Source organism: Haliotis cracherodii, unplaced genomic scaffold (genome assembly GCF_022045235.1).
Source record: "Haliotis cracherodii isolate W230 unplaced genomic scaffold, xgHalCrac1.p SCAF_10, whole genome shotgun sequence".
NCBI lineage: Eukaryota > Metazoa > Mollusca > Gastropoda > Lepetellida > Haliotidae > Haliotis > Haliotis cracherodii.
The window spans coordinates 34,595,674-34,612,612 of NW_027266265.1; positions in this window are offsets into that span (position 1 = coordinate 34,595,674).

Genomic DNA, 16,939 nt, shown 5'->3' on the forward strand with positions numbered 1-16,939 from the left:
CCCCCTACTCACATAATTTGCACACAAAGGCACGTGTTTGGTTTCCCAAACATGGTTGCTGAAGACCTATTCTACAACGGATCTTCACGGTGCTGTTCCACTGGCAGTCACGTTGTACCAGCAGGCTCATTCCCAGTAATTCTACACGTTAATGTTGAACCACATCATAAATCGGGGTTGTCATCTTGCTTCGTCTAGGTTTAACGCCGCTCTGAACAGAATTCCAGTTATATCATGGCGTGTAAGCTTCATGTAGCAGGAACCTCAGTAGTGATGTTGATCTTTGCCGTTTAACACTTAGAAATATAATCAGGGCAAACCGGGACAGCATACACAGAAACATTGTACATGCTTGAATTCACGTGTCGTGTCCGCTAACACCTCAACACATCAATTGCGTTCCATGCTGATAATATTTGACCGTATCTCGACGTCCACTAGTCTTGAGCTAGACAGGCGACCAGATAACGTGGAAATTGTCAATATTTCTAACAATAACAATATTGTGTTTAGCGTCAATGAGCTCTCTGCCATTAACAATTTTCTTGTCATCAAAGGGATTTCCCTTGCCACCTGTTGAGACCTCGTTCATTAGTTTTGAGACCAGGGGAATCTGTATCTGCCTGATTTTATCAATTCAGTTTCATGTGGGTGAGAGATGGCCACTTTGAAGTGAAACAATCCACGAGCCTTTGCATGTAGTCGTACTGGTTGATACCAGAAAAACAGGGTACATCCACCTTTTCGCGAACACCTGGTGTCATCACTATTTGATAGTGATTCATGAATATAATTGTTTTTGGTTTTATGTATAACACTATATATCCGTTTCATGCTGAGGAAAGTCCGAAGTGTAGCAGGTCTTTTAGCTGACATCTTTGGTGATACACCTGATTATGTTGCTAGGTTAGATAGCAGCATCCCCTAAGCCCTTGGGATTCGCTCTTTTGAAATGTAAACGACTGAGACCTGCTTCGTTTCGGGCTTTACTTCCTAGTACATCTGACACGCCGAGATATAACTAAAGTCCGGTTAAACTAAACTCACTCATCACTCAACCCAAACTGAATACTGGGGAACTCTTGTACCCCGAATTACGAGAAAGGATTTGATGGAAGGCTGTATATTTATTAAGGAATGGCTATGTTTCGATTGCAGGATCATACATGACAGATACTTCTCTTCATACTTGCTTATACTTTCAAATTATTTAAATGACACTCTTCTGGCGAGCTAGTTACAATATTCAGTTGAACAGTCACACTTCTTTATCTAACAATCTGGACAATGGCGGCCATTATATTTGAAAATGTCTCCTTACGAACGTAAACATACATAATACATGGTTCAAACAAACATTTCGATATCAAATATGGAACGCTACAGTAATGGCCCTGATGCTGTATAATCAATAATCAGTGGTGCTGGCAAAGCCAAGCCCAGATAGTGGTTTCTTCCAGTTCGTTCTAAGGCCTCCGTTGCTCGCGAAGGATATTGGTGTAAGATGTGTTGAAGATGCTTCAGGAAACAGACTGTAGATCCTAATAAGGTATGTCTTGTAACATTTTACCCACATCTCAATGCTGTTCTGTAAATAATTATTGAAATCGTACCTTTTCCCATTGCATTTTCGTTTTCAAGTTAAACGGACACTGCTCTCAAATTGAAAGCCTCGCAAGTACTGTGCTGAATTAATACCCACTTATCCTTTGATATATTAGAGTTTGGAACCATGTATTGTTGGAATTGGTGACGAGCAGGAACCTCGTACTTGTTAACGCCACCAGGATTTACCGAAACGGATACGAAAATATAGCCATATTGCTTAAAATGGAACTATTTTTTTTCGATTCGCCATACAGATCAATCTAGAGCCACAAAGGCATTTTATACATATGGTATATAGTATAGTATACATATGGTTCCTCGGAAAGACCTTATCTTATGTTACATAAATACCGGTATGCGGAGAACGACGTTCTCGATCTCTGTGGTAACACACCGTATAATACCTTTCGGCAAATCATTTAAGTATCCCTTAACTTCAGTGTAACAGTTGTTCGCTACCACCAATGTCTGTAATGTACATGTAACAAGCGGAAATGGTTTCCGGCACCTGTCTGCGAATGTTGCTCATCGCATTTTATTTGGTGACTGATACGCGAATATCTTTTGTAGCCAAGGGACAAAATCTATATCATTTCCGACTTTCCTCTCAGCTCTGTTCTGCGATCCGTGAAATTAATTACTGGGATCACGGATCTTTAAGAATGTCAATAAACATGAAATGACATTTTATAAAAAAAAAATGAATACTTTCAACACACAGAGTTAAATGTTAATTGTTTGTTTGTTGTTTAACGCCGCACTCAGCAGTATCCCAGTTATATGACGGCGGTCTGTAAATCATCGCGTCTGGATCAGACAGTCCAGTGATTAACATCATGAGCATCGATCCATATAATTGGGATACGATGACAAGTACCAGCCAAGGCAGCTAGCCTAACCCCCCGATCCCGTCAGTCACCTCTTCCGACAAGTACGGATTGCTAAAGACGAACTCTAACGCGGATCGTCACTGGTATTACTATATACTACGAACAATATTTAAGAGAACCCCCAAATTTATTCAGAAATGATTTGCTAAGAAATGACGCTGTGGAATTCAGTTTTCATGCTAAATTTAATATCTGGTCCATGCCCCGTGAGCATCGATACAGGCACCACATCTTTTGGGCATATTGGAAATCAAGGCCTGTCCAAGTCAGACAGCCTGACCTCCCGATCCCGCTTGTCGCCTCTTACGACAAGCATGCGTTGCTGAAAACAAATTCTAACCCGGATCTTCACGGAGAAAGAGTTACAAAATACCCAAACTCGGCCGGTTACCTCATTGTTACGTGTTGACAACACATTTGTTGAATAAGACTAGAGTTCTTTTCCAAACGAAAGTGGTATGTTGTTCTTCATCTGATAGTGCCATAATATGAGCATTTCGCCTTTACATACGTGTCGCGGTTCTGTCTGTTCTCGCTCCGGATCCCGTTCTTTAGCTTCTAATACCCTAGAATCAGCTTCCCACCCTAAATGAGTGCACGAGTAAGTGAGTTGGGTTTAATACCGATTTAACATTATTCCAGTTATATCACGGCGTGTCAGGTTAATGTGGGAGGAAAGCCCGAAGTGATGCAGGTCTCAGACGTTTACCACCTCGGTGATACCCACGAGCACAGGTATGGTGCTGACAAACCTAGAAACATAATCGTTGCGAACCGGGATTCGAACCCACAATTATAGATTTCTGGCGTGCCCAAGGGAAGCAATTCTGCACAGCGAATCGCGGCGCCTTAGACGACTGGGTGTCGGCTCGGAGAACGGAAGGTCGAAGCTCGATCCCAGGCCGCGTCATTCCAAACAAAAACGTTAAAATATGGTACTTGATGTTACCCTGCCTGACAAGGACTGTTCGGCTCGGAGTCAGCTTACTGTGTCTGAGTAGGGTATTCATGTACAACTGCGGCATGGTATCTCAGTGGGCTCGCACTATAAAATAGGTATTAGTCCACATATGAATGCACGTCGCAACAAAAGAGCAATTAACTTGAACTCAACGTTAAACCCCATTTTACCTAACCTCGCCCCAAATAATACATATATATTCTCACCGACTAGAAGTGTTCAATGAGAAAAAAACACTTGTCCCTTTCATATGACAGCATGATGGTCTCCTGTAATACTGCATTTCTGTACAGTAAAATGTATTGGTCTTGTTTTATGTCTGATAGATCTGTGTGAACAACACAAAGGATTGTCTGATACAAAATAATCAATATCATTCTTACTGATACCAAATGCCAGATATTACTGTAACAAATATCGCCGGAGACAATTACGGAAGAACTGGAAACTGAAGGATCGATACCATAGGGAAACGTTTTGGAGTTGCTGCACAACCATCATATGACTCGCACACATGTAGTTAATCACAACAGTAAATCCTCAGCAGAAGCTTAACCGTATTTCTTGACAAGCATTGTACTGTGAAACCCACACGCAAGGTGTTAGTTCATAACCCGTTAATCCGGGAACATATGACTTCCGCGCTACAGCTTTGGGCGATTGGAAAGGTTTATCTGGACACTCTATAATCCGGGGAATCTGAAAGTGAACGCTACTGTCCGTATTAATGGGTTTCAACTGTTTGGTGTGATATTGAATTCTTCGGATGTAAATATTCTGTAAACGACACGGATCTAGAGTTAGTATATGGCACGTGAAGATCCGGGTTCGAATTGGTCTTCGACAAACTGACAGTGTTTAGAATATTTCTTGTTATACTGATATATTTCCCATTCTATATTACACCGAACAGTTGATCCCTGTTGATACCATGCTTGTCATAAGAGGCTAACGAGACTCGTTGTGTTGGTTGATGCATGTTATTGTATCCCAATTGCGTAGATTTACGCTTACGATACCAAAGATACCACACCAAAGTATTGTCTGGTCCAGACTCGATTATTTACAGACCGCCGTCATATAGCTGGAATATTGCTGAGTGCGGCGTTAAACAACAAACAAATTCAAGCTGCAAAACAACATCAATGCATCCAAACAATACATGTATCTTCAATTTATTTAAGCTAACTATACATCCATCATTATGAGGGAGTGCGTAATTAGGGCTTGACGCTACTTTTGACGCCATTTAGCAATATACAAGTCATGTCATGGCGGCGGAACTCCAGACATACATGTAGACTTCGCAAGCTCTACCCATGAGGGTAATCGACCTTGGTGTGTCGGGCAGACGTTCACACCTTGCTCACCCCACGGTCCAACATGATTATGATATATACTATTTTGTAATTGTAGCAATGTTATCATATTATCAAATAAATCGTACAGTGAATTAACTGCAGCATATCTATCATATGTACAAACATAATAAGATAAGCTGAAGTTTCTAGGACTACATAATTTATAGAAATTCATTGTCGAGAGTAATACAATTCAATGCTGCCTAATCGACTTTCATTCCAGCATGTTTCATATAATACAACTTAAAATTGAGTAGAATGAATGGACGTTTATGAAAAGTGAAGGTGTTTTTTAGAATGCGTCTCGTAATTGTTTTTAGCTGATGGAGAGATTTCCATCTATCATCTGTCCGTTTTGTCAGCAGCAAGTTGCGTTATAATCACACCTTGTCAAAATATTAATACGGCAATCAGGTTATTAAGAACTTATGGGTCACACTGCCAAGTGAAACCACTCTGCAATTTCTGATTGGTGCAAAGTTTGGAGCCTATTATGGTCTGTATTGATTGAGTTGGTTGCTGATTGGTTGAGGTCTACACACTTCTGACAACAATGTTTCAGAGCCTGGATCCCACTGGTGGAGCAGGCTACCTCCTGGGCCCACTTGCACAAAGCGATTTTAGCGCTAAGATGATTGTAACTCCACTGCTTTAAAATAGGCTTAAGATAATCTTAGCGTTAAGATGGCTTTGTGCAAGTGGGCCCTGGTGGTATATAAAATCTTCCACAGCAGAAATAACGTCATCACCATGAGATACTAGCTCTTTACATCGTAATTAAGATTCCTTTGGAATCCCCAAAACCGAAGTCATCACCTTTCCAGGTGATGCGACAGACTTTTTCTTCTACGTAGGAAACCTAAGACGTTTCCACTGCTTTATAAGTAAAAATAGGCCAATTATATTGCGCATATTTCCACACCACACAGGGGCATGTCCAGAGGCGCTATCATTACCTCGGTCACTGGATCAGTGTGCATGAACAATCATTCTCATCTCCCCGAGGAGTATACACCCGAAGCTGACTGTTAACAGACACATTTCATTCTCATCCAACCGGGTACCCATTCACTTTTCGACCAAAGTCACTTGCCCAAGAAAACACCACTGTTTTGTGTTAAATGTGCTTTAGTGTTTGGAAGGATCGAAGCTCTAAAAACTCTTAGGAGCCAAGCTGCCGAAACGCGGTGAGATCTCACGAGAGATGATGAACCTGAAGCGTATGTGTTCAGAAGCCTTATGACCCAGCATGCTGAAGCCTTAGTCGTGAATAACTTTGCCCGATTAACTTTCTATATATACCCAATACGCTATTTTGGTGACCTCATTTTGGTTGCTGGGGATCTATAGCCCATTTTTATATTGTGTTGTTGAATAATAATTTCTTCTTTTAGATGTTCTCAACAAGGTATGAATTCGAAACTGTGATAATCTAGTTACTGTCCATCTCTGATAGGTTCTGATTCAATCTAAAGATATTCATTATAAATGTCTGAGTAATATGGCTGACATATTACCGATGCGACTATTACCGATGTTTGTCTAAGGGGGAACGGGTGGCCCAGTCGTCTAAAGCGTCGCTAATCGCTCTGCAGAGTTGCGTCCCTTGGGCACGCCAGACATTTATGATTGTGGGTTCGAATCCCGATTCGCTCCGATTACGTTTCTAGGTTTGTCAGCACCATACCCGTGCTCGCTGGTTTACACATTACATTACACATCGTTTTTTCTTTACACATTAAGCTGACACGCCGTGATATAACTGGAATACTGTTAAAAGCGGCGTTAAACCCAACTAGGTATCTGGCGTGCCCAAGGCACGCAACTCTGCACAGCGAATCGCGGCGCCTTAGAAGACGGGGCCACGGTCTGCAAGGCCTCGACATACCGCTGATGAGGGTCACTGCCTTTGCATTGGCCGAAGTCAACGTTCTGTTATTTGCAAGGCACCTACCTGACCAACTACTGAAGGTACACATATTTCCAAGTAGATTATATCAAGTAAACGTGCTCCATGTCAATCAATCAATATTGTCTCATTGTTTGGCTGTTGTAACCAAGAGGGCGGAACTTATAATTTTGGCAACGCTAAAGAATCCAAGATAAGCTGACACAAAGGACTCTAGAATGCTATTGACGCATTTCTTACGCACAGAGACGAAAGTTCAAGGATCTACTGCCAGGGAACAGGCCACGTTTTACGTAAGTGTTCTTGTATGTTGCTGGCGACTGTTGATAGTGTTGATGAAACTTATCCAGATCCGGACATTGTGAAAGAGGGAAATCAAACCCATCGACCTTATTTGGAATATTATCAGTCACAAGAACCCGATAGAGTTCCCAAGATACTTTGGTGTTACCAAACATAAATAACTGATTAGTTTCATTTTATCAAGGAACAGCGGTCTCTGAAGTGACATGTGTTTGTTTGTTGTTTAATGCCGCACTCAACATTATTTCAGCTATATGACTGCGGTCTGTACATTATCGAGCCTATAATCCAGTGATTAATACCATGAGCATCGACCCACGTAATTGGGATCGATGACATGCATCAACCACGTCAGCGAACCTGACCTATCGATTACGTATACGTTAGTCGCCTCTTACTACAAGCATAGTTGCATTGGCAAGCATGGTTTGCTGAAGACCTGTTCTACCCCAGTTCTTCTGTCGTGACATTCGCAAGAATGATGTCATACGTATGATCTGACATTTAGTACCTGTAACGCAGCCGGACTTAGTGCTATGTCTCGGCTATACAGGTGAGGTGAGGTGAAATGGGGTTTAACGTCGCGTCCAAGATTGTCGCGCTAATATAGCGACGTGCATGCACGTGTGTGTGTGTGTGTGTGTGTGTGTGTGTGTGTGTGTGTGTGTGTGTGTGTGTGTGTGTGTGTGTGTGTGGTTTCTTGCACTAAATAGTCCGGACTGATGCCGATTTATAGTGTTAGCCCACTGAGACACCATGCGCAGTTTAACATGAATACCCCATTCAGACACAGTATACTGACTCCGAGCCAACCAGTCCATGTTTTAGCCTCTTAATGCCGAGCGCCAGACAGGGTAACAACAAGTACCATCTTTTAACGTCTTTGGGTATGACGCGGCCGGGGACCGAACCCCGGACCTTCCGCTCTCCGGGCAGACGCTCTACCACTAGACCACGGAGGCGGTCGGCCATACAGACTTTGTGTATTCAGTTTCAATTTTAAGAAGTAAGAGGAGAAATTTTCATTAATCTAGAGGAAAACGTGAGTGCCTGTATGTACACTATACTTGTACATTATAAGTTGTAGAAGCGTCCCTCTGGTTCGTGCGATAAAATGATAGATTCGTCCGTCTTTAGGTTTTATACCCCGAATGATACTGCTACAACAATTATATCTATGTTTCAATCTGTCATTGTTAAAATAATTGAAACGTTGAAAATTGATAGGAAACAGCTATTCGATTGAGCTGAGGTTAACCTGTGCTGTGTCATGCACGGGACTTTCATTGACCCGTGAACAACGTGCAGCTATTTCCTTCGTAGCAGGGTGCAAGAGATATATTTTCTAACTCGGAAAGTGATGCCCAGTCTGTTTTCCTCTTGGCGGGGTAGATTAATTGTATGTATTTCTCTCCCAGCCGGGATACGTACATGTACTATGTTATCAAGATCACGTAAACCACTCAGGTCTCAACATTCGGACATGGAGGTTAGACATATGGTACTGATTTCCAACAAGTTTATCGTATCATATACATGTATTATTGTGTTACATAGAACGAGTAATATGTAGGAATTACATGTAGAACATACACAAACTGATTATCAATTGACTTGTTTGATTCATTAATATGGGTAGTTCTGTATCACATTCCGTCTCGGTTAGGCTTTCACGTTTGTTAAACATAATGTTAATTAACTGATACAGCCCTAATTAAATGCAAATCTGATCCAGAAATTTAGTGTGTGACTGCGCTGTGTAATGGTACTTGACTTCAATAAAGTCGCTTTGTAGTACTGAAGGAGACATGCAGACTGTCTTGTAAGTTAAACGGAGGTAATATGTCAAACTTCAACTTGTTTTTTTTTTCGTTTTGCGGGTAGTAAATGTTTGTTGGACGTAATTGCACTTGCTTGTCACGTCTCAACAGACACTGTTCACACTTCGAGCACTTGAAAGAAATGGTAAACTACGGTTACAACGAACTCAAAGGGACAACTAATAATAGTTCGTTAAAACCGTAGTTCGTTATAAGCATATATACAGCAAATGCCCGGGACCCCCAAAAAGTACGTTGAGGTCATCAGTTCGTTAAAAACGTAGTTTACTGTAATTATCACACATAGTAACCGGTTGGTAATTTTCAGTTTCAAACCGATTACCGGTATTTTGGGGATTGTGGGCTTACCGTGGCCCACGTAGAAACGCAATGACTTTCACAGCAACCGCTCTTTGATTACTATATCGCTGAAAAGGACGTTAAATGTTAAACGTACTCACATCATTCGACATATTGAAATAGCGGTAGGGCAGAATATGCTTACCCTTTTAGCCAGAAATTTGTGTCAATACTGATATTCAGTTATCAATTTATATAATATCCACCTCTATTTTGCATTTTACGCCATGGAAAAGCTTTCGTTAGATATTCGAGACTGGTTAAGCTCTGGCTTAAATAGTAATGATACCAGGTGGCCGCGAAAAGGTGATCGCATCCTGCCCCACTGGTGGCACCCGTCACAAACACATGCAAAGGCAAGTCAATTGTTCACCTGATAAACGCGGGAACATATGGACCAGGTACAAGTCAAAATAGGGACAACTGCATCGGACATCATTTCTGTCACTGATGCGTCAAATTTGGAAATGTCCTCCACATAAAACATTTTGAAACCTGTACTGAGGCCTTGAATGCTGTAACCTTTTGAGCAAGAGTCGTATGGCGCTCTTTGAAAAAAATTGTGGCTGGTTACAGGTAGAGCATGATCATGCCATACTAACCTTTTCCGCGAACACATGGTGTCATCCCTGATTCTCAAATACCCATTCATATAATTGTCATCATTATTTTGCCTTTTACATCCCATGGAACCTATTTCAGCAGATATTTGAGGCTGATTGGTCTCCAGCGTTGACGTTTTGAATCACTATTGTTAACGGTAACTAGAGGAGGCTTAATGGCATATATCCCCGTTATTGTTCACAGGAACGTGTTTGTGGCAATCTCTAGACAGAGTTAGCCATTCATTGTCCGGGGATATCACAAGGATAAATGAAGGGTTTATACAACTTAATTAATTATTGCCTTTTGTCATTCAGTAGCTACAGTTTAACATGGGTACCACTAAAGGTTCTCTTATCTCTGATGTCATCTGTGTGAAAACTATTTCTCTGCTCTGACCAATACCGTACTTGTTTGAAAATGTAAATATAGCAAATCCAGAAATAAAGTGTGTTTCAGGACCGTTCGTGGCATACTTTGGCACCTTTGGCACTTTGGCACATTACACTTTGGAAACACGCAATGATTTTATAAAATCAACAGAAACAGTAAAATATACCAAACGGGAAATATAGCCATTCTGTCAGGCGAGTATTTACGATTTTCCCTGGTAATTCTATTCTAAAAAGGAAGTTCTTCGCATATTTTTATACTTCTATGAATAATATTGAGACAAAATGAAGAAAGTGAACCACATTCTGATGAACACACTTACACGTCCGATTTTGAAAATATGTTTCTGTTAGTATTTGGTTTATGTATTAACTGATATCTATCAGGTACGCATCTTGTCCAATTGCAATAGACGAACTCGTTTTCGTTTATTTAAAAGAAATTATGTACATGGTAAGGATATTAAGCTATACGGATAAACAGCTTCTTTATTTCAGTTATCCTTACTTCGTACTCCAACTTCTAAATGACTCTCAAAGAAGTTATGGTAAAAGCAGTAATTTAATGTTGTGCCGAAAACGTTTCAAAATCTGTTTTACAAATCGAGTTGGAATTTTACTGAGGACGAATATTAGGTAAGAAGGATATTAATCTTAATATATGTAGCATTGCCGTTTTTCTCCGACTTCGCAAAAGACATAAAACATGCAAGCCATGACATAAAGCAAAAGGTGACGAAAATGTCAGTAATTCATTTCGTTTTATGATGAGGATAGTACTCCATTAATTATAGTGCAACATAAGTCAAATTAGGTGAATGCGGGAATCTATTAACTAAACTACTCCGAACTCTGGCCCCAACGTGCCCCGTCGCCCATCGGAATCACCATACCCTACGAAGGCCCGGTCAATAAGATCAAAGCCAACATAGATGTCACTGTTTCTAGTGGCAAGACCATCAAGACCCATCTACGAGCCAATGATAGAGCAACAGCAGCGCATGTCCAAACCCTAGAGGATGTATATGCGAGATTCCCCGCAACTGTGGCCACCAATACATTGGAGAAACTCTCAGATCAGACCCCTCAACACCAGACTCAAAGAACACCAGACCTCTATCAACAAACTAGACCTGAAATTCGCTATTTTCGAATGCATCCTCAAGACTCAAGACCATAACATCATGTGGGAAGCCAGCAAAGTCCTGCCTACCAACTGGCGACAAAGGAAACTGCAAGAAGCCATTGACATCAGGAGACACCAGCCAGCCATCTGCCCAGTGCTTGTGACTAATTGCTTTGATTATTGTATGTGCTAATTATCCAGCTGCCTTCCATTTGTCAATCGTCTTTTCAATTGCCCTTACCTATTAGTGATAGTTAGTCCCGTTTCTGCCTCCCTTTGCCCATTGCCTTTTATCAATCCTGATTTCCAGTTGTTCATCCCTATCACCTATCAGCGCTAATCAACTGTTACGTGTTGGCTTCCATTTCTCCAATGCTAATCATCTATCAGCGCCAATTACCTGATGGTTTACCTTGTTATGTTTCCACCTTTGTTATTTTATTAATTTTGTTGTTCTTAGAGGGACATATATATCTTCTCAGTTTTGTAGCATATATTCACCTGATAAAGGAGTAAGTATATACCCCGAAACGTTGTGATATCTCATAATAAAGAAGTTGACATCAATAAATTCTCTTCCTTACATGTGTGTTAGGGCTATCCAATTCGGTATAACTTTATTTCTTATGTTGTAGGATATCGCCATTGCTTATTTGTGTCAACGTACCTTCACGGTTATAGTTTCAAAATCGATATTTGTGTTGGAATAGGTTGATTAATCGTGATCAAAATACAAAAAGTATACACAATGTACAGTACTTATACATATGCCTCATGAAATAAAAGTAGTTTTTGCTTCAGTATTTCTGTTGTATGTGCATTTTATGTCACGCCACACTCACTTTCAGATCTAATTCAAATGTGCATCATAAAATGACATCTGCATCGATGGGGTTAATGCCGAGCGCCAGGTAAGGTAAAAATAAGTACAATCTTTTCACGTCTTTTTGTATGACACTGCCGGAGTTGAAACGGCAAACTTTCCGCTCGCCGTACAAACGCACCTATTTCTAAAGTAAAATTCAAAAATAATATAATACAGAATTTCGATCACAGAAATATCATGCATGTTCATGGATTTTACCAAAGAGGAAAAATCAACCAGTGTCACTTTGGTGGAACCTTTGATTTCGAAGAAGTATTTCAGGCGACATCACTCATTCTCACACATGAACAAAGAAGCAACTCTACAGTGATGCTTAGTGATTAGTTGATTCTTATTTACGTTGAAGCTGTTTCTGATTAAGTCCCTTCTGTCGCGTGTGAGAACTTACGGCTCGGAGTCCGGACGGACACGTCAAACGAGAAAAGGACAGAGTATCGACAGAATACGACAATGATATCACACGTAGACACGCATATCGAGCCGTTAAACTGTAAAAGATCAATAAATAAAAGCGACAAAACCATTTCCATAATTATTAAAAAATCTCTGCTAAAGACATTGAACGATCCCGATTTTATCATAAGCACGTGTTCACACGAAGAGCAGTGGAACAGAGTACACGTCAAAATAGTGAATTGCATCAGACATCATGTCTGCCGGACGTCCACTTTTGGAAACTATACTTAGGCGTTGAATGATGTGACCCTGATCAAACAAGTTTTGAGCAAGTGTGGTAAGGCGCTCTTTGAAGTTTTCATAGAATATTATATAGAATGAGCATGATCGATAGTACCTCAACAGTAAACATGTGGACACCAACGGCTGGAGCTGCTGGAAAAGTGCTCGACATGAAGTGCAAGTTGAAGTCGTCCCTCTTATCCTACGGTCTTGTGGATAGCTTTTTGTCGCTCAAAATATATAAAAATAATGTAAGTATGAAAAACAAGAGGCGTGAGGTAACAAACGAGGTAGAAGTGTGTTTACCGCGAAGTGGAGGATGATGAAATATGCATCTACCACCCCTCGTATTATCATAATATACATTTTGGTGGCCTAACGTTGGTTGCTTGTGATCTCTAGCCCATTTTTATTATGTACTGTTTAGAATAGTCACTTTTTATGGTAACATGCTAGTTTTAAATCTATATCTGTGATAGTCTAGTGATTTTACTGTCCTTTGTCGACAGAATTTATATTCTATATTTATATATTATCCTGTACAACTTGATTTAGTCACGATATGGCCGAAATACTGCCGATGTGACTTTAAAGCTTAACTCACTCACTCATTCATAATATATTATTATCTTCCACAATATATAGAACAGTACAACACAATCACATTAACAACACTCGAACTTTAAAAGCAAAAATATTATTAAAATGACGGTGACTTAAATTGCTACAATTAGACAAAGACCCACAGTCTCTGTGATGTTCTTTTCTTAAAAAGTTTCAAAACCTTCATGATTAGCTTTGAAATTCATCAGGAAGTGTCGTAAGACATAACAAAGAAAATTTCAAGGCGATTTTCAGCTTTGATCTTTCCGTATTCTAATCATTCAGTGAAAATCTTAAGTATTCAAACGTCAACGCCAGAGAATATTCAGTTTCGATAAAAGGCAAAAATAGCGGTGAAAATTATTTGAATAAATCAGTGATGGCATCTAATGTTCGCGAACAGAAAACGTTAGGGGTGTTCATTTTCCAACGTTCGTGTCTTTAGACATAAAACATTTTAGCCCTTGCAAGTAAACACAACTAATAATGCAAAAATGCATGTATACTGTAACTGTCAATGTACGGCAACTGAGAGGGATATTTTGTAGAATGACATATGTCTTAAAAGAACATGTTGTGATGCCTTGTTGCGTCGCCAATAACATAAGTGAAACGTCAACGAGCCTATTAATAATTCAGCATGTGTAGAAATGTCTGAAAATTCCCTTCCATTGTACATGTGTAACAGCGGAAAAAGTAACTGTGCTTCTTGTAAATTTCAACAAAAATATATTTAATCTGAAATTAAATAATGCAACTTTCAACTCATATTCATGAGGACATCTCAACTTTAAGGTCGGAATTCACAATTTGCACGTGCATATTCATGAATGTCGTATATCTTGAATGTTTGCGTGTGTTTGGAGAATGATACTCCAATACACGTGTTCTTAATGTGATCTGCGCGCGTTTATTGTCTTGTTATCAGGTGCTCACAATAAAAACTTTTGTGTAACGATAAATAACGTTTACGCAATGTCACTGTTTGCTGAAAATCAACGTCTATGCGCCGTGGGTATGGTGTAAAACGAATATGAGATTTCATTAGAGACGTTTTCTTACAGCAGCGTAACACGCATGACATGCCACGGGCCAGTCGTCAACATGTGACGTCACGTCAACAAGACAACCATATTCGGTTGGTGCTTCTTCGAAATCGATATCAAACTGTCACATTAACAGCTCGGAAAATTCATGGGTTGAGACCAATTTGTGGCAGAACCTTACGCAACCGGTTGAGGAAGCACAATATCCGGCCCAGCGATACGCCCAAATTTGCTGCTAGGTCACCGTCAGACACGCCTAGCATTGTGTAGAAAGTATCCAACTAGAGTCGCAACTTCACTGACTAACGGGGGCGGTCGGGTAGCCTAGTGGTAAAAGCGTTCGCTCGTCACGCCGAAGACCCGGGTTCGTTTCGCTACATGGGTACAATGTGTGAAGACCATTTCTGGCGTCCCCCACCTTGATATTGCTGGAATATTGATAAAAGCGGCGTAAAACCATACTCACTCACTCACTCACTGAGTAACGATACGTATGATTATAATATCACATGTTGATGAACGTGGATTAAAGTATCATCTACGAAGATGATTTTTTTTTTTTTTTAAATTAGACTGTGGCACTAATACGCTTCCATAACTACCTGATCGTTTCAAAGTATTTCGAGAAGTTTGCTCTCGGGGAGGAATCTGATATTGAGCTGACCCAGTAAGCTTCCTTTTTAATTGAACCTCCACATGATAGTTTTGTTATAAAACACGGTAGAGAGTCAAAAAAAATTGTGTTCAAATGAAAAATCCATGCATTGACTATAATGTGACCAGCATCAGCAATATTCCATTTATAAGACGGCGGACAACATCTGTGACTACCTTTCTTCATTTGCTATTTGGGTACATTTGTTACAAATATTTTAGATTAAAAATATATGTGTTGACAAAATGAGATTTACATGTAGTACCAAACATGATTTCCGATATTACGATACGTAATGTTATTCAGTTTAATTAAACATTGTCATCATTAAATGATTGTTGCAAATTGACGTTTTGAGTCAGCACAGCACTGTAGTACGCTGCCATGTCCGAGTGTCCTGACCCCATTGAACATGTCTTGGATGGTGCCATGTCCGAGTGTCCTGACCCCATTGAACATGTCTTGGATGGGATAAAACGACGCTTACGACAGGACCAACACCACCCGTTAACGTCAGGTCAGTAGAACATCTGGTGGTCGTGCAAGGGACTAAAGGTGTCCATTCAGAACGATTTAGCGTTACCCGCGTTATTCAACATCGTCCATTTGCCTCTACTGCCATGGTCGGCTGTTTCTCCTGTTTTTTCTGTTATTTTTATGAGCATCTCAAATACATGTAACTTTTTTTAGAAACTGTTTTTGAGTGTCTGCCGATATAACTACTGCTATTACTTTGAGGTTCCCCTTACCCCTTCAAAAACATAGCAGTAGTGTCATCGGCAGGCACTTTTAAAAAGGTTTCTAAAAGAAACTAAAGACTTCAGATATTAATAAACAGTTTGCACACTGAAAGTCCAATCCCAGAATGGTGCACTTATTTCCGTCCCTTAAATATTGTTTTTCAAATATATACTGAACCGCAAAAGAAACGTCAACCCAAGTAACATTGCATGAAAAATTGTCATTTAGATATCTGGGTAATTTTTGGCAAAGTTTCTAAAATTTAACATTACCTTGTCCGGAAAAATGAAATTTGATGATAAAAAAACAAAGCAGATGACAATAAAACCGATCTCTCAAACGCATCACGGCAACGGCCATGGTATCCTGCTGCACGTGAGTTCCGTGCAAATTGAAATGCGCATGCGTTGCCCCATTTCTTGCCCTATAAAAATCCACCCAGATCGGATAACATTCGTTCGTTATTGAATTGCTACCACATGCCAAGATTGACAAGATATCAGCGACAACAAGCCCCTGGGCTATTGCAAGCTGGACAAACCGCATTTCAAGTCCACGTAAGGACCATATACAGGTTCCAACAACGGTACCAGACCACCAACACCGTAGATGACCGACCACGTAGTGGAAGCCCAAGGGTCAACAACCGACGTCAAGATCGCTTTGTTATTGCTGCGGAAACTGCTCGACAGACCATGGGGGGGTGGTGGGGGGGGTGGTGGGGGGGGTGGGGGGGGGGGGGGGACCAGCAACACATTGGTGCAGACACCGTCGACTATTGACGAGCAGACACCTCCACTGTCACAGGCCACACGGAGGACCCAATCTGACACCACGTCTTCGCCGAGACCGTCTTCAGTCGGCAACACAACACCAATATTGACGCCACCAGTAGTGGAGAAGAGTCTGGCGACGACGCGGAGAACGTTATTCGGATTTTTGTGTTATTGAGAGAGACTCGTGGGGTGGTCCGAGCATGATGGTGTGGGGTGGAATT